Raw genomic sequence first — 19637 nt, 5'->3', positions numbered from 1 at the left:
TACCACCAAGTGGAATTCCAGCCATGTTTTCAGATACCCGCCAAGTGTGCTGAAGAATTTCAGTCTTATGCCTGTGTCTCGAGTCAGCACTGGTCAAATCGGCTAGCACCTCAGGAGGTAGCAATAGGTCCCAAGGGAAATAATGCTGACTGGGGGACACTTCTCTTAGTGATTGTGTCTTTAGGAAAATCTTGTGTCCTTCAAAGCCTAGTACGCGTCATCTTTCTTCTGGCTGCCATGAAAAGTATTCCTCTCACTGAGGAAACCGACCGACTCCTTATAGAGGCTGGCTGGCTATTGGATCAGGACTGGACGCTCAACCTTCTAGACTTCCGGAAACCTGCTGACGCATTTCGCTCCCGCCCCTCCTCTCCCCTCCCCTCCCCTCCCCTCCCCTTGGTAGGCAGGGAGCCAGGGCAGGGCCAAAGCAGCTCTCAGTGCTTCAACTGTTAACTCGGATTTTTCCAAAATGTGTTTCTGGTTAGTTTAAAAAAGGATAAACAAGATTTAATAGCTGGCAATGAATCACATTTTTTTTCCTCCCTAAACTCTATTTGGATCCACTCAAACGCCTGTCATTCCACTTTTGTACAAATAAATAAATCTCCTTTTCTTTTGTGCATTTTTCTCTGTCCTGCATTTCCTAAAATACAGTTTGTTTGACGGATGAGTTAAGCAGTTCTGAGGTTTGTTTTTGGCTCTGCAGGCAACTGAGTTGTTTTTTCATCATAATTCAACAGGACAGGGTTACCACCCTCTAGAACGCTCATTTAGAATCAGAAAACCCTCCCCCAAAGAAAAAATGGTCGCTAACATCCTCAGTGTAAGCGTCAGCTGTCCATAAGAAGCCTGCTTGCACTCACAGCTCTTCTGTGTCTACCTGTCCATCCATCATGTCGTATCTATACAGGGTGTCCTTGGAACACACAGACATTGGACGTGAAATCACAAGCAGATGGGTGGCAAAGCTAAAGCGATCCACAGAGTTAGGTTCACCATTCCTGCAGGCTCAGGGACTCTGGCCAAGGGCTTGATAAGCAGAGACCTACACTGAAATAAAAAACAAACAAACAAAAAGAAAAAAAAAACCCTTGCATTTAGTTTTTAATGACAAAGATCTGGGAAAGTGTTGAACTGAAGTTAAACCTATACATTTTCTAAAGTGATAGTCTTAGATTGAAAGTGATGTTTTTCAAGTAGACATGTCATCTGATTTGAAGCCCCTGGTGAGCCAGGGAAGTGACTTCTAGGACAATGGCCTAGAATAATGAAAGGTGGGACATCAGAGGTAGGAGGGCTGTGATTTCTGGGCTAACCTGGGCTACAGCATGACACTCTGTTTTGACATTATTGTTTGTTTTTGTTTTTTCAAAGGCAAGTCTACAAAAAAATATAAGCTGAAGGCCTCCTAAAAAGATTTCCACATGGATGCAGAGCCTCCGTGAGCCTGCTCGGCGCATGCTTCCTGGGACCAGGATGCTATTGTGTCAGCGAGAAGGTCCTTGAAAATGGGTGATGGGAGCAGAATCCAGAAGTGTGCTCAGCTGGTATGGGAACAAGAAGATGGAGGAGCAGGCTGTTGTCAGCCAACCTTCCTCTCTCCACACTTCTCTCTCAGCCACGAAGCCTTCAGGACACATCACCTCATCGCTAGATTTCTTTTCCCCATGGATTTAAGATTTTTTATTTTTATTATAGGATTATTTATATCCTTTTTGTCACTTGTGGCATAATGTTAAGAATAACCCATTTAAAGTCTGCAATCATCCCGAGAGCAGGGATGCCCCTACCTTTGGCGGTCCTTATGTCTAAAATAGCATATTAGTAAACAATAAATAACAAAAGAATACTAACTACCATTAATCATTTCTTCTCCAAATTTTCATGCATTAGTAGCACACAATGGATATACACATTCTGAAGCTAACATGAACGTGGATTTCTAATGGTTTATGAAATGGCTGGAAATGGCTGCTCGAGCTTCATCATTATGTCCACTGGACCCCTGTGTGCCCGAAACTCAAACCGGGAAGAGCTGGCTTAAGCCACCTCAATTTTGCTCAAGCATTAGACTGATCTGGGGGACATGACAGAACAAAGACCCCATCCCCAGAGGCCCATCTGGAAGCTTTGGTGCTGCTTGTCCACACTTAGAGACATATTTGGCCCATAGGATGGGCAGGGATGGTGAATGACGAAGTCTCTGGTTCTGTAGACTCTGCCACTAACTAAACCATGCGACTTTACCCATCCCACAATAGCCTTAAAGACGATGGTTTCTTATGTCCATGGAGTACTTCAAGGATTATGCCCTGGATCTTGTATGGGATGGATCAACCTTCTTCATGGAGATGTGAAGTGAAGCTGAGAAAGGGAAATGATTGTGGCTGTATTTTGGACCATCGAAGAAAGCCTTGCAGAAGAATGATGGTTTAGCATTCTACTCTTTTCTATGTTCTTTGCAGCCATAACTAGTCAGGTCCTAACACTGTTTGTCTCCTGGCACCTTCCCGGGTTGCCTTTCTTAGTGTGGAAATCCTGATTTAGGAAAACAGCCTCTTGCTTAGCAAACGTGAAAAATAGCAAGCCTGATCTCTGCTTGGAAGATGGCATCCTACAGGAATTATGAGCGGATGCAGTCCTGGCACCTGCGTAGCCTCAATATACGTGTCGATAATCTCTGATGCCACAGCCACCATGGCTGTTTCACATGGCCTGGCTGCTGGCAGGGCTGTGTTCAACATTAATCAGCTCAGCATCTGGATCCAACCCAAGGCACCCACTGGATTGCCACAGTTGCCTCTGCTCTCAACTGTCAGCAGAGAGATCAGTCAGAGGAGAGTGCGCGGTCTACAGTGCACAATCCGCCTGGACAGCTAATCCATCTATTCATAAGTAAGCTCAATAACTTGAGAACGTGGGTGAAAGCTCTCCTCAGTAATCCTTCAACTCAGACCTACACCCTGAGGCATTTTGCCTGTAAAGTCACTGCGGTAGGGAACACCCGGATGGATTGTGCCCACTTTTGAAAGGTATGATCCCCTTGAGTTGACTGTATAGGAACGGTAATGGACATTTTCAAAACTCTTTTGACTCCTTCTGCTGGAACTGAAACTCATGCTTATTTTTTAAATGGGTGTATGAGCTTGAGAGAGTGCGTTCATGCGCATGCGTGTAAAAGCCAAAGGACAACCTCGAGTGTCATCCTCAGGACCCTGCTCTACCCCTTTTAAGACAGGATCCCTTACTGGAACTCACCAGTTTGACCGACAAGGGGCAGTGATTCTACCCTCCCCGCCCCCCCCCCTTGTGCTGTGACTGTGAAGGTGTGCACCACACCCCACATTCGTTTGTCACAAACAAGTGCTTTCCTGACTGAGGCGCCCCACCCCCACCCTGACACTAAGACTCATTCTTTAGTGACACTGGGAAGAACATCAGAACTTCTGTTCGGGGAAGTCCTAGAGAAGGGCAAGCACCTACAGGGGCTGGGGAGTCTACTCATCATCGTCATGGCAACAGGGTAGGATGATGCTGAGCACGGAACCCAGTGTCCACTACATCCATCCTTACCCCCATGCTGTATTTTATGTGTTCAAATATGGGAAGCAAGGCCTGAGACATTATCCAGAAGAGATGCTTGTTGGTAATTGCTGCGATGTGTTAAGAGAAGCAGGCAGAAAAAAAAAAAAAAAAAAAAAAAAAAAAAAAAAAAAAAACAAAATTCACCTCATCAAGAAGGAAAAAGAAAAAGAAAAACAATCTGCAGATAACATTGTAAATCAGCCAGGAGACAAATGTCTGCCTGGCCTGTCACCCGCCATTTCACGGCATTGATTTCTCAAAGCCTAAAACCATAAGGAGTCCAAGCCAGAGCGGAAGGGCGGCCTGACCTCCTATGCTTGCTGATTTAATTTTCCTCTCTGAACACACGCAGCCCCATAATTAGAACATTTACCAACCATAAATACAATTTAAACTCTGTACATGTGTGTCTGTGTGTATGGGGAGGCTCGAGCTGAGATACGGTTTCAATAAAAACAGTCCTTCCGCACTGATTAGAATGTGTAAAGAGGAAACCTGGTTTCACCACAATCTACTCCAAACTGGTGTTGGCAGCCACACTCTCGGCTAATAAATGTCAATAGCAAAGCTACAGAGAGGTATAAATTAAAGGCCTTGCAATCTGGGGATCTGGGGCTTAGCTTGAAGCAGTTTGCCCCCCTCTGCCCAGCTGTGGGGGGGGGGGGTGCCATGGCCTTTGTCTGAGTCATGGACTGATGAAAGGGGTGTGTTTAAGGGTACTCCTCTCTGCAACATTTTGGAAAAATACTTATTTCCTGTCTCTTAAAACGATAGTGATTGCTCTCTAGCTCTGTGGATTCAATAAGAACTACGTTATTTGATTAATTAAAAACTTAATGGTTTATACTCTGATTTTCTTCTTTCTTGCTTGCTTGTTTTTTATTTTATATGTATGTGGGAGTGTTTTGCCTGCATGTATGTAGATGCACTACGAGCATGCCTGTCATTTGAGGAGGCCACAGCAAGTGCCAGAGAGCCTGGAAATAGAGTTTTAGACTGCTGTGAGCAGCCATGTGGGTACTGGGAATAGAACTTGGGTCCACTGCAAGGAATGAAAGTGTTGCTAACCATTGATCCATCTCTCCAGCCCCATGAATTTTGTTTCTCATTTCCTTTTGATTTATGAAAATTAAAAGCCAGGAACAATCTATGGATTCGATCCTCTCTCTGCCACGGAGGTCAACAGCAGCCACAGCAAGCCATGGCAAGCCCTCCTGGGAGCTGGCGGGCTCAGAAGGAAGAGGAAGCACAAAGGAGAACAGGTGGTGACCAGTTCTGGGAAAGATGGAAGAGCGAGGTATGTATGGTCTGCGTGATAGAAGGCCAGTAAGCCATGCTCATTTCTACTCTATAGACAAATCTCAAAGAGATCTTAAAGACAATGTAGGCGTGGCCAGGAAAGAGTCACACAAAGACCATAAAAAGACTTCATGGAATGTCCATTCCTCTCCTTTGGGTTAGCTGTGGGGTAAACTGTAAATTCTAAAAACAATGATACCAATAGGATGCCTGAGGCCAGCCATGGTAGTGCACACTATAATCCCAGCACAAAGGTGGCTGAGTCAGGAAGATCTCTAGTTCAAGGCCAATCAGGAGTGACGATGCAGGATTGAGACCTTATCTCAAAAGACCTATCACAGAGCAAGGCCCCATCTCAAAGAACAAACAAAAAGCAAATACGTGCTAGGTAACAGAGACAGCCCATTTAACCAACCACCACTGCCAGGCAGAGAGGCAGGAAGCATCATTATCATAGAGGTTTGGGGACTTCCCATGGTCACAGAGCGATGAAGGCAAACTCTGGTCATCTGGCACGTAAGTCGGATCTTCTGCCCTTCTGACTCGTCAGTTATTCATGCTAGTGAGCGGTGACCCAAATTCTTTGCAGATGCTTATCCATCTATTCTTCACTGTAGTGTTGCAGACCATGTAATGTTAGGGGGTGCTAAGCCCTGAGATCTCATATGGGTCACTGGGAAAAAAATCCATGCAAGCAAGAAAGCCTCAGAGCCCCCCAATCAAAACCATGCTCCCACATTCTTGACAAAAGCCAGATGAACCTAACCTATGTCCCTCCTTGCCTTTTTTTCCTGCTCTATTACCCATGATCTAACGCTAGGCAAGTGACTAAGCATGTATCTGAGTGTTCCTGCACTGAGCCACTCATCCTTCTCAGGGTTGCTTGGCCTTTTCTTCGGCTTGAGTCACAGTTGATGAAGATGGTGTTTCCATGCAAACCCATATAAACACCAGGGGAGAGGAACACTTTTGTGGGAAAAACACTTCAGACTCAAGGAAAGAGAACCAACTTGCCCAAGACTTCAATCACTTAAAGTCACAGCTGGGACTCAAAATCTAGATGGCAATGCCACAACACCAAAGACTAATCTCTCTCTCTTACAGCCCTTTACAAATAACAACTTAAAAATATCTCTCCCTTCTACTTGCAGAGCAAGAAGGGGCATGAGCTGAAACACGTGGCTCTTGATGGGTTAGTCACACGACTTGGAGCCTCTCCATTACCTGGGACACACACTCTACTCCTCTCTCTTCCTTCCACTTCCTTCAGAGAGATTAATCTCCTCCTCTATCCTTCTAACCTGCCTTGCTGGGGAGCTGGAGGCAAGAGGTTGCTCCAGAAGAGACCCTTCTCCATAGAGCGTCATTCCTGGGTCTGCCTGAGGATCCTCGTTAGCCTGCATGATGAAAGACATGACTTCTTGTTTTATTTTCCCCAGGTTAGTTAAAGAATGTCCTGGGTTGTTTTTTTAGTGGGTTTGTTTTTCTTGCTTCTGTAATGGTTGGCTATGGGGGATGACGCCATATTTTGGAAACTTCTCTGGGCCATTTTCCATGCAACCACAGGTGACTATTAAAATGACTGGAGTGTTTTTATAAATAAAAACTAAGTAAATAACATAAAAAAACATAGCTAACAAGTAAGGTAAAGCTACCTTAGCTAAAATACAACTTGAAAGTTAATCATAATCTAAAATGAATTTTATATCCCTAGAACCCAGCCCCATAGAACACAGATGTGCTATATATTTTAGTATTAAAACACTTCTGTATAAAATATGATAATGATAAATGGTAACTCTTATAGTTCACCTCTACATCTAGCAGGAAGAAAGAGTCCAAAATGCCAGCACATGCATGGTGTGCACTATGACATTCTGTCTCTGTTGTGTGTAATTATGCTTTCACTGAATCAGAGCACACAATCACTTTCTCTTCTCCAAGGGCTCACTGTGTATTAGAGGAAAAGGCAAGAATCTGCCAAGACATGTTAGAAGCTGGATCAGTCTCTCTTCATCTATCTCCTGTCTGCATCACCCGCCCCCTGCCGAGCTCTGGCCTCTCCAATTACAGCTCTCACTCAACTTGCCCATAAACTCAATCCTAGATTCCTTGGTCATTCCGGAAAAACACATAAAAGAAGCTTCCAGAAGGGAGAAACGGATGGCCAGGTATTCTGTGTGCTGGAAAACTTTCAACCCACTAGTGAATACACACGTGGAAGAAATGTAAATTAAGTGCTTAAGAATTTCATTAAGGGAAGCCAGGTGCGGTGTTACATGGCTATAATCCTGGTACTTGGGAGCCTGAGACATAAGGATCAGATGCTCAAAGACAGTCTGAGCTACCTAACAAGATTCTCTCTAAAACAAACAAACAAACAAGTTGATAAAAATTGCCATTTTGTTTATTTCGTTTTTGAATGAAAACTCTCCAAGTACCCCATGGAAGCAGTGGGATGGGCTATAACTAGAGTTCTACTCGAATGCAGAAGTTTTGAATGTGTGTGCTGTTCTTCAAGTGTCTTATGGGAAGGAGGGATTTGACTCTCAGATGGAGAGGAAGAGGGGCGAGAGGCGAATACAGATGTATCAAGCCTTCGTATGTGGGTTAATCCAGGCTACCCCAACAGCGATTCTGTCTTTGGCCTTGGGTGCTCTCATAGCACAGGACTAGTATTTATGGCTGTTCACCCTTATAGGCCTTTGGGAAGACAATATGAACTCAAATCAATTGGACTTGAACTAGCTGGATTTGAGGTGATGAAACAAACAGGCCATTTGAGTTGTCTTACATAGTCCACATTACTGAGGGATAGAGACCCCTCCCAGAGCAATGTGCTATGAAAACATGTTCAGAGATCAAGCATTTGCCACCTCTAGAGCTGACACAAGTTTGAGCATTTATAGGACACTTCGTTCTCTTAATATGTGATCTCATGGTTAAGTAAGAAAGTGTGTGTGTGTGTGTGTGTGTGTGTGTGTGTGTCTGTATGTGTGCAAATGGGGGAATTGTGTCTATATGTGTGTGTGAGTGTGTGTATATGTGTGCAAGGTGGGGGAATGTGTGTGTCTACATGTGTGTGAGTGTGTGTGTATGTGTGTGTAAGTGGGGGGAGTATGTGTGTGCATGTGGAGGGGAATTGTGTGTTTGAGTGTGTAAGTGGGAGAGTGTGTGTATACGTGTGTGAGTGTATGTGATTATATGTGTGTGCATGTAGAGGGTAGTGTGTGTGAGTGTACAAGAGGGGTAGTATGTATGTGTGTGAGTGTGTGTATGTGTGAGTGTGTGTGTGAGGAGTATATATGTGTATAAGTGGGGGGAGTGTATATATGTGTGTGTGAGTGTGTAGGGGGTAGTGAGTATATGTGTGTGAATTAAAACAGAAAATGTTTCCCAATTTGTTTGCAACTCACTCAAACTGCTTTCAGTACAGCATTAGAAATTACTAAGAATTATTTCCTTTCAAATACTGACTGGATAAAAATACTCTCAGAATTGATCAGAAATGCAGCCAGTACTCTGCGGTAGTTATTCCTAATCACATACCAATTTTCAAACACTCCCTGTAAATTACTCAAGGGCAATTAAGCCCGTTAGAGTCATCCTGTGGCGGAAGCCGTCCTTTTGGGGGCTGTCTGTCTAGAACAATTGTCAAAGTTCTAAAGGGGGTGAGGGGGGATTCGACACTTTAGCTCATAATCCAGTGAATATCTCTACCAGAGATTGCATGTGTATATCGTGTTGACACAAATAGCAAGTCAGGGAGCTGGGTCTACAGCCAGAAAATGGGCTCCCCAACAACACACGGTAAGCTCGGGTGTATTCTGTTGCTCACTGCAGGAGCAGGGGGGGGGGGGGACACAAGGGCTAATCTGGGTCCCCCTGGCTTTCCAATCTCCCATCTAGCTCCTCTCATTCAGGGCCTGAAGACCACCTATTAGAGCTGTGCCTTTCTTCACGTATGTCTACAGCAACCTGAAGCTTCCTCATTTGCTCCCATGGCAATAGCATGGAGGTCCTGCCTATTGCAACAACTGTCCTGAGCCCTTTCTCTCCAGGCACATGAGAGAGTCCTGTGGAGCAGAGCACACATCTTCACTGTTGGGTATTCAGTGCTAAGTAAATGAGTCTCTCAGCTGTGAGGGGTCTCACTGGAGGGAACCTTGCACTGTATTTAAATTTTTTAACTAATATTTAAAACACTTGTTGTATGTGGCCCCCACGTGGGAAGCAGATGACAGCTTTTTCTCAGCCTTCTCTCCTTCCACCTGGGTCCCTGGGCCGGAACTTGGTTACCTGGTTACCTAGTTACCTAGTTACCTGGTTACCTAGTTACCTGGTTTGAGCAGAGAGCTCCTTTATGCACTGAGCCACCTCTCCGGAGGGCTTTCTGACTTTTCATCCAAGCAGCCCAGGGCCTTTTGGTACCATGAGTTTCTCATTCGGGTTTTGTTCCCCTCCTCTTCAGCTCGAGAGTAAGAAGGAAGGATCGAGCTGTCAGAAAGAATGGCTTGTTGCTACCAGGATCCAGAGACAATGAACTGTACAGAAGTTTTGGGTACAAATACCGATGGTTTCCTTTCTGCTTTCTGTTTCCAGCCCTTGGGCCCCCTAGTTAACACCCTTTACTACCCTCCTCCTCAGCATCTGCTCCTCCATGCCAGGATAAGCACAGCAGTGAGACAAACCAGCCTTGTCACCCAGGGGTGGACGAGGTAAAACCCGCATAATCAACATTTGCACACTTGCCAGGAACTGATTGTAGGCCTCTTAGCCAGGCCATCCAACATGATTTGGGAGCAATTTCTCAGATTACACAATCAGGAGGACCGCCCAGGGGTGCAAGAAGCCTCCTGTACAGCCATCCCCCCAGACCTGTCTGCCCACTCTGAAACAAAAAGACATCTTTCACCCACACTTCCACAGGGCAGGTTCTTGGACCTGGCCGTTTTCTGTGGCCTCAGTCTGGGAGCATGCCTCTTGGGCGAGTGATGGATGTCCTGCAGTCTAGAGATCACAGGATGGCTACTGAACTACCTAAGCTCTAGGGATAGTCTTAGTCTTTGAAATACACCAGGTCAGCAGCACATGGGACCTGAGTTTTCTTGATCTGTCACTTGAGGAGCCAGACCACAGCACCGGGATCATTCACGGTACAGGGGGAAGAGGGAGGGGGCACAAAGGCCAAGTCAGTCCGGCTGAAGGCCAGAGTTCCTGGGGTTCCTCACCCAGTCAGCCTTAGAGATGACTGGTCCGTGGGGACTTTGCCCCCTGTGACCCTACTGCTCTCTGGCCATCGTCGAAGACCAATTGGTTTACAAATAGTTATGATAAACCTAAGGTCTTAATTTCCTTTAAGAGACCCACCGTGAAGCTGTGTAAATGTCTCCTGACAGTTGTAATGGAGGGTCATTAGCAGTACAAAGCCTGTCGGACCGCAGCATTAGTTCAAGGGAATACCTCAGTGTCCACCGAAATTGCCGCGCATGTAAACCAATTTCCCCAGCAGAAGGGTAAACACAGACTTGTTTGAACCTCAAGATGAAAACAGATGGGATATCGCAAACAGTTACCCAAAATACAACAGACTTCTGGGCTAATTACACGTGGTTAGCTCTGAATGGAGGAGGAAATAGTTTTCTTTGCTGCTAAATGTCACAAGAGTCACCTAAAGGCTCAGAAGGAGGCCGCTTGTTTTTGCGAAAATTGCTAAAAATTAATCTATGCTAGAGCCGCTTCTAAAACACTGAACAGGCCTCTAGCTCTCTGTCTGTTGCCGGCTATCTAGATGCAGGCTTGTGTGAGAGACGGTGCGGTGCGATAGACTTCAAAACCTAAGGTAACCCAGATCCAGGGATGATGCTCTGCCTCCTAAGAAGCCGCCCCAGAGTCCCAGAGGGCACTGAGGAGAGGCGCACACCTGTGGTCACCGCGTCCTGAATGTGCGCATCCTCACATCCGCGCTCCATCCCAGAGGCTTCTGAAGCAGGGCTAAGGCTAGGCACTGGGTAAGGAGAAGGTACCCGGCGAGGTCGCGGGTTCCCGGGTTCCGGAAGACGCGCTGGGGTGATGCGGTAGGAGGTCGGGGCTCCAGCCCCGGGAGAAGCCGCGTGCAGGGTTCAGCCATGTTTCGGTTGCCCTCTGACCTGACCCCGGGCCCACAAAGGCCTCCCGGCTGTGTCGCTATGGCCCAGCTTTCCAGTCGCTGCCAAATTAATGAGCCCACGTCAGGTTGGGTTTACACCCCAGCCAGCCAAGCAGCTCTTCAGCCAAGCAGCCGAGTGGAAAAAGAATGCCGGGCAGCTCTCGAGGCTCTTGCACGCGTGTGGAGGGGACTAGTGTCCTTTGTCCCCCGCTAACCAGGCCCAGGAACCCAGGACAGTTGAAGATCTCGTGGGTCCACCCTCCTCTGCCAGTCTTTGTCTTCAAAGGGAACCAGTCTGGATCAAACAAGCCTGTTGTGTGTGAGAAATATATCTGTCCTAATGTGGGAAATTACTCAGACCGCACTTCAACATCCCTGAAAGGCAAGGCGTGCATGAGAGTGTGTCTGGGTTGTAGACTCCACATACCTTCTAGGCCTTTATAGAGTTTTATAGTCTTTTTCCAGGCCTCACTATATTTGGGACTTAATATAGAGCCACATTTCTTCTAGCCATAGAGGTCCAGGGGATTCTATCAACTAATGTGTGCCCGACTGGAGCAGGGAACTCTTGGCTTCTTTCAGAGGCGATCGTCTAGAAGGAGAAAGCCCAGAGGAGACAGTTATAATCTGGAGGGAAGGTTTGCAAGCCAAAGATAAGTTGAAATAGGATTTGATATGTGTTTTGAATAAAAGTAGACCTGGTGGCTCCTAGTTAGCTCTGACTCTCCCGGTGCTGACAGCTGTCTTGTTGCTCTTTAAAAATGAGGAATTCCGCTCAAGAGGAAAAAAAAATGACTCACTTTAAAGTTGATAATCCTTCATGCATTGATTTATGTTATTTATATAAATACTGATTATTATATAATACATATTTACATTGTATCTATATATTTTTAAATGTGTTAAAAGCAAACACTTTCATTTAAAGCACTTGGAGAGAAATCAGAGCAGCTCTCTGAAATTGAGAATGAAGCCCCCTCTTCCTGGAGCCTTGCAGACTGTTGGAAGGAACTGCTGTGGCTGTTTACCGAGTCCTGGGCCGTCCTTGTCCTTGCTCCAAGACCTTCTAACAGTGGAGGCCAGCTCTCCTCTTCTAGTGACAGGTACTGTCCCCGCTCTTAGGGCCCCGCCCTTACTCCTTGTTTCCCTTGCCTAGATTCCATTGGCACACAGCCCCAACCCATCCTATGGGTTCTGCTCCCCTTTATAAATACAGCTTCCTTCTCTGAGCCCAAACGTCACTCTGAAATCTTAGTGTACCTACAAGGTCAAGTTGTGATTTCAAGTTGCCACACCTTTAAGGAGTTAATATCTCCAAGAGTAAACTATAGCACATGATAATTATCTTTCTGCATGTTACTCTCAACAAGTACCAAGATAAGTTAGAAAGAAGATGGTGAGTTTATTTGGTCTCTGTGTTGCTGTGCCCTGTAGCAAAGCCGTATGTCATAACAGAGCCTCACACTGAAGAAAATGCTCACCTCATGGTAGTTGGGAGTAAAGAAAATTAGGTAGGGGTTCTGTTCCCATAATCCCCTCCAAGGGTTCACCCCAATGACCCCACCTCCCCAAAGCCTTACTACTCCCCAATAGTACTAATAGGGTGGGAGGCACACTATTAACATGTGAAGCTCAGGGGAACGGAGAAGGACCAAACTACATGAGGCATCCTGTGAACAATCTCTCAACTGAAATTTAAGCTCTCAAGGGACAACGATCAAGGTAACACTGTAGTCACACAGCACAGCATCAGATGAAGGAGTGTTAACTTTGTGGATTCCACAGCTCATTTGAATCAACACAGTCCCCTTTAAAATTCTAGTTAAGTACTGGGGCTAGAGAGATGGATCCATGTTCTTCCATAGGACCCTGGTTCAACTCCCAGCACCTATGTGGCAGCTCCCAGCCGTCTGTAACTCCAGTTCCAGGGGATCTGAAGATTTCTGGATTGTTGTGTCTGGCCAGTAGATCACAACCTGGGTTTTAGCCTGGAAAGGCATTTTGGAAACCTGGAAGAGAAGAGGGGCTAGGCGGCGAGAGAAAATGATGCTGATGCAGCTAAGACAGGCATTCTGATCAAAGCTCAATTTTACTGTTTCACACGCAGTTATGAAGCAGGGGAAGGGGCCCGATTCCCGCCAATTAATCTTGGAGTCCAATAGCAGGGTGACCACGTGCACAGCTCCGAACAGCAAAGCGGCAGGTTCCAGCAGTGGGCGTGGCAGAACGATTGAGCGGGAAGCTCCACCCCTGAGCAAGCCGGTTTCAGGCTGGGGGAGGGGAGACTACACTGGATTCTGCAGGCTCTGCAAGGACATGCAGCACAGACGTACTTCCCTGAAAAACACCCATGCATGTAAAATAATTTAATACTATTGTAAATTGTTACGTGCTGTTTAGGGAAGTACCTACATCCGCCCCCCCCCCCCCATCAGTTCCTACCTCGTTACGAATTACCTCTAAATTATTTCTTCTGGAACCGAGAATATAGAGTGAAAGACAGAAAGAATAAATTATGGCCAATGCTAAGTACAAGTTCATCTACTAGGAGGCAGTACAGCTTTATAACTAATAACTCACATTCACTACACGCTGGCTATAAGGTCCTGGATATATAGATAGCCTGGATATGGCTCTATGGTCCTGGATAAGTTATGTAACACTGTAAGCTTCAGTTTTCCTCTGCTGTAGCCTGTATTACAGTTATCGGCATTAAATCAAAGAATATGTGCTTAATAAATATTGGCAATGATTGCTCTCAATTTCATCTGGATACGATGTCATAACGGGAGCCTTAGGTCATTCCTTTCTTTTCACGATTGACAGGTAGTGAGTGAACTGGAAACAGTACATATTTTACTTTAATATGAGAAAATGTAGAACCAGCAGATATTTTAAGGAAAAAAAAAACATTAACAAAAGAAAAAAGTCCATATGGAAAAATAAGAATCTTGGGGAAACAAAATTAAATACAACACAAAATAGTCAAATCTTTGGGGAGATGAAGAAAGGTATATTTTTCACAAATCAAGAAAGGAACATCCTCTCCCCCAAAGAAGCTTTATAAAGAAAAGAAAGAAACTTTAGAAATTAAAAGTATAAACTGGAAATGAGTTCAGTGAGAGAGGAAAAGTGAAATTTAGAAATATTTAAGGAAACAACAAATAAAAATAGAAAGCGAAAAATAAAAGCTTGAAGATCAATACAAGAGATACAGTGATTGACTGAATTCTAGGCGGAACACACAGACTATAATTTGTTTTTCAAAGAAACAATACAAAAATGCCCCAGAATTTACTGATTTCCTGGGAAGTATTCCTAGCCTATATAATCAAATTAAGTGCCCAACAGTAGAAATGAGTAAGGGCTTATCCAACACAGCATCATAAAATTTCAGGAACTCTTGAATACATCAAACCTCAAAAACACTTCTAAGAAGACATCTTATTTACCATACCAAAACCATAAATCATAATTACATTAATTCTAAAAAAGTCACTAGAAATGAGAGCACAATAGAGCAACAGCTTTACAGTATTATGGTAAACATTCATTCCAATCTAGAATTCTATATCTAGCCAAACTGTCCCCTAAGTGACAGACAGAGAAGAGAGGCTTTTCACACATACAAATTTTTCAACCTTATGCCATGTAATATATTGCTGGGTTGCCATTCTCATTGAAAGTATCCAACACACACACACATACACGCACACACACACCATACACATACAAACACACACACCATACACATATACATACACACACATATACACCTATACATACACACAGCCACACACACACCCATACACACAAATACACAGCCACACACATACATATACAGACAAATACACAGATACACATACATACATATACACAGACACACACATACACACACACATACATATACACAGACACACATACATACATATACACAGACACACATACATACATATACACAGACACACACATACACACACATACATATACACAGACACACATACATACATATACACAGCCACACACACACATATACAGACAAATACACAGATACACATACATACATATACACAGACACACACATATACACACACATACATATACACAGACACACATACATACATATACACAGCCACACACACACATATACAGACAAATACACAGATACACATACATACATATACACAGACACACACATATACACACACATACATATACACAGACACACATACATACATATACACAGCCACACACACACATATACAGACAAATACACAGATACACATACATACATATACACAGACACACACATATACACACACATACATATACACAGACACACACATACACACACACATACATATACACAGACACACATACACACACACATACATATACACAGACACACACACATACATATACACAGACACACATACATTCACACACATGCACACATACGTACATATGCACACACACACACACACAGAACTTAGTCTTTGGCTGTAGTGATGCATGTGAGGACATATGCTCCAATTGCTGCAACTATCTTACGACCCCGAGGGGAGAAGAACAATGAGAAGAAGCTGAGCACTTACTGGTGGCCCAAACCATCGCATAAACTGAAACTGACCAACATCTAAATGTTGGGTTAGGTGAGGGTCAGGATTCAAAGCCCGCACACTATGCTCATCTTTCAAGCTGACATCAACAGTGAAAGCAAGCATAATTTATTTAAAAAATGCTTACCTTTGGGTACTTATATTCTGCTATGTGGCTTTTTGGTTTGCAGCTACAAGAAGCCCATGAAGTAGCTATATTATTTTCCTAGTGCAAGAAACATAGGCTCAGACAGGTGGTACACGCCAGGTCTGTGCTCACCACTCTCCAGAAGAGTAGGTATTTCGTGCCAATTCTACACTCAGAGCCTGTCACGTGATCTCGGACAGATAATAGGCACCAACCTGTGTGGAGGGGACATAAGGAAATATTCAAACCCATGCAGATCTCAAAGCCATATTCATAACCACTTTCAGTTCATCGTCACCGTCAGTACTGTTCTGATCTGTGGTCGCCTACCTTAGATTGCTCCTGGTGAGTCACTCTTCCTGGCCTTCATGTGTTCACTGTGGTATACTGCTGAATTCTATAAATAATTAGGATATTATAGAAATAGCGATATGCGACCCCCAAGATGAGGTTATAAAAGACCCAGTGGCTTCTGCTTGCTTTCTTTTAGCTCACTCGCTTTGGAAGAGGCCAGTCTTTATGTCATATACACTGAGGAAGGTAAGGGATAGTGCCCACGTGCCAAGAAACTGCAAGCTCTTGACAGCAGGCATGGGAGTTATCTTAGAAGAACATGCCCTGGCCAGCGCCTGAAGCCTAGCCATCCCGATGGATCACTCCTGAACGTTTGCCCCATAGAAACGGCACGATGATGAATGTTTGTTGTTTTAAGTTCAGTGTGAGGGTGAACTGTTGCCAAGCAGTATATAACCCTATAGACAGGGTAATTGAAGAGGCTCCCCCTTAACCTCGTGGGCAAAAGTCATCTTGACTTACTTATCACTTTGTGCATTTCAAAGGAGATATGTGGGCCACTCAAGCCCTATGAACAGAATGGAGAACATGCCATTTCAGAAGCTAATTGTCCCACAGCCCTGGCAGTGTGAGACCCTCCAGGACCAAAATGAATAGGACAGCTTTTAGTGTCTCTCTCACCAAGCAAGCATTGTCCATGTCCCTGTCTCATAGGCAACTTCAACAGAAAGACCCTGGAAATCGATGCAAAATAAAAGCGGGAGGGAAAAAGTCCCCAACTATAATTCTTCCTGAGGTGCTATGCGACACTCCGCCGCGCGCAGCCTCCCCGCCTCTTCTGGTTCTCATAACACACAGGAGTTTACGGCCTTGGATCTGGCCCAAAATTGTAGATAGCCATCAATTTTGAGAACGTTCGTATATTCTGAACAGTGAAACTGTTCATGGTGGTGGTGTTTATGGCTGGGGTTTAAATAGGAAGCTAATAAAGATAAAAAACTGTTGATAAGGCACTCAGACCCGTCAATGGAAAGTTTCCTGTTGCCTGACCAAACTCTGGCTTCCCTCCTGAGGCCTGGGTCCACTTTTAACAGATGCCCACTGGGAGGGAGTTAAAGCTAATAGAATTAAAACTAGTTTCCCATGGAATTGATTCAGAGGCAATAGGTAATGAGTAAGGTACTCAGTAATGAGTAAGAAGATGGGGGAGAAGGGATGGGGGATTGGGAGGTAGGAGGGAGTAGGGGTGGGCTGCTGTTTGCCTGCATAAGTCCTATGGCTCATTTGGGCTTTCTGTTCATTTTGAATGAGCAAGCAGACTCTCCTGGACCAAGCACTGCTCTGGCCAGAAAGTCAGTTGATGACCTTGGCTTGGGTTAGATTAACTCTTAAGGATGAAGACTTCTCTTTGCTCCAGATGTAGCCCTGTTGTGATGCACATGGCTTTGCCAGGTCTGTCATCTGCTGTGAGGGCCCGCACACAGTCAGCCCTGCACACAGTCAACCTGGCTTTGTTTCTTAGAACCAACATGCATTTGAGTCTAAAATGGGTTTGAGCATGCACAGACATCTGCGGCTGATGTTGCTACAGGTGTGGGATGTTGTGGTTTCTAACATCTTACATGTGTTCTCCAAATAGTACCTCGAGTGTCCTCTTGTTTCTTGGCCTATGTGGTTTCCTGAATTTCCGGTAGTGGGTCTCCAGCAGAAAAGCTGCAATGTATTACTAAAGACATATAAACAAAGAAACACACACATGGACAAAATGGGGTTGGCATCAACAGAAGCTTGCCCCAAACGTGGGGTGGGATGGAGGCCAGAGCACACAGCTGTAGAGCTTACCGAGCTATTTCCCAGCAATGCCCTCCCTCTCTACCAAGGAGTCACTCCAGGTCCTGAGCCCTGGGCTCTGATAGACAGAGCAATAGAAATCTATCTGGATTAGACCTAGCAAATAGCCTGCCTGAAGGTTAAGAGAAAGAAAGTCCCCTACGTAAAGAGTTGTGCCAGTACATTGTAGCCAGAGCAGGGGACTCTGGGAGCTTTTTATGTGACTCATAGTAAATCTGGGTCTTAACCCTGGGAGCTAAAGATATTACTGGGTCATGTCAGCTTAATAAATGCCCAGGACAAGGAGCTAAAGATTTAGCCAAGTGGTACTTTAAAATGCAAACAGGGGCTACTGAGGTGGCTTAGTGGGTAAAGGTGCTTGTCACTCAAACCTGATGACCTGAGATCCATCACTGGAATCCATAGAAAGGTGGGGAGAGAGAGCCAACACCATGAAGTTGTTTTCTGACTTCCACACACTCACCAAGGGCACTTGCATAACAGCACACACACACACACACACACACACACACACACACACACACACGGGTGGAGGGAGGAGAATAAAAATAAGAAAATCAATCCGAATAAGGCCAATAGCTTCGTAATGATCATTAAATGGGACCCTATGCCATCTATACAACTGAAAGTATGTAACCTACATGGGGTTACAGAGTAGTCAAGCAGAGTCCTGGGAATGTGGGTGGAGTAGTTCCGAGGTGACCTCTATTTTTATAGTGAGAAATCAGAGACAATAAGACTCAAAGGCATAAATTCAAGGAGTAGAAGTAAAAACATGAGATTTAAAAATATGTCTCTCCATTAATACACTTCCCATTGTTGTAACTAAGTATCAAAAGCCACACAGTTTGGGGGAAACATTTTTTTATAGCTCACAGCTTTAGAGTCTAAGCAGCATGGTAATCGCTGTAGCAAGGAGCTTGCCTTGTTTATCACATTTTAATGAATGGAATCATGGCAGGACAGAAGCAATCACACAGTGAGACAGAAGCTGATTCAACCCTCTTTGTCAACAACCCTCTGTCATGGGTTACCCAAGTCCTACTCGAGCTATAGCTAGTCCTTCCCAGGGCACTGGCCTTTATAACTATTCACTAGGGCCTGCCTCTTAATGGGCACCTCCCAACCCTGCTACACTGAAGACAGAGAGAACGCTTAATGTCTAAACTACATCTCATCCACGGAAAGATGCAACTAGTAAGATAATTGTAGCCGCCAGTGGCCCACAGGTTCCTGGGTTCCTGAAAGGAAAGCTGGGGATGGATGGGAAGGAAGGTGAGAGAAATAACACGCCAAGACAAAGTTCTCTGATCAAGGCTCTTTGTTCTGTCTTTCTCACAACTTTGAGTCTGAATTTTTGAAGGGGAAACCCATACCCCACTTGGCCAGGTTCTCTTCTGGAAAATAAGCTCAGCTGCTCAGCAGGTAGTGGCTTCTTCCAGGAAGCTGCAGCCATGGCAGGACAATAGACTTTACCTAGGTGGGACGACTCCACCCTAGGTGGGCTAGGGAACTGTGGCAAAAAAAGGTCTGATTCAGCCCGCTCAAGGCTGGAGGGGTAGGACATGATAATCATTTGCAAAAGTCGGATATATTCATCTTCAGAGAGTTGAGGTAGGCGAGGCAGGCTTAGGAGAGTGTTCTGTCTTTCTCACAAGCGTTATAGAGCCCTAGCCATAGGGATGGATATATGGGTCGTTTTGATAGGTTCGAA

At 44.9% G+C, this 19637-nt stretch overlaps 3 long non-coding RNA genes across 3 annotated transcripts; 2 read left to right on the top strand and 1 right to left on the bottom strand.

Annotated features, from left to right (window-relative positions):
• Positions 1-6119: 6119 nt before the first annotated feature.
• Positions 6120-17075, top strand: 2310005E17Rik (RIKEN cDNA 2310005E17 gene). Its single transcript, NR_045498.1, has 3 exons — positions 6120-6323; positions 11961-12135; positions 16269-17075. It is a non-coding gene; the product is annotated as an RIKEN cDNA 2310005E17 gene (long non-coding RNA).
• On the top strand, positions 9222-11469 carry Gm52050. The gene is made up of 3 exons (XR_003950642.1): positions 9222-9602; positions 10676-10895; positions 11251-11469. It is a non-coding gene; the product is annotated as a predicted gene, 52050 (long non-coding RNA).
• On the bottom strand, positions 10397-11852 carry Gm46437. Its single transcript, XR_001781028.1, has 2 exons — positions 11460-11852; positions 10397-11342 (listed from the first exon to the last, which is right to left on the bottom strand). It is a non-coding gene; the product is annotated as a predicted gene, 46437 (long non-coding RNA).
• Positions 17076-19637: the final 2562 nt, after the last annotated feature.

This window comes from Mus musculus, chromosome 13, assembly GCF_000001635.26.
Source record: "Mus musculus strain C57BL/6J chromosome 13, GRCm38.p6 C57BL/6J".
Taxonomy (NCBI): domain Eukaryota; kingdom Metazoa; phylum Chordata; class Mammalia; order Rodentia; family Muridae; genus Mus; species Mus musculus.
The sequence above is the reverse complement of the archived record's forward strand: the minus strand, read 5'-3'. Positions and strand labels throughout refer to the sequence as shown.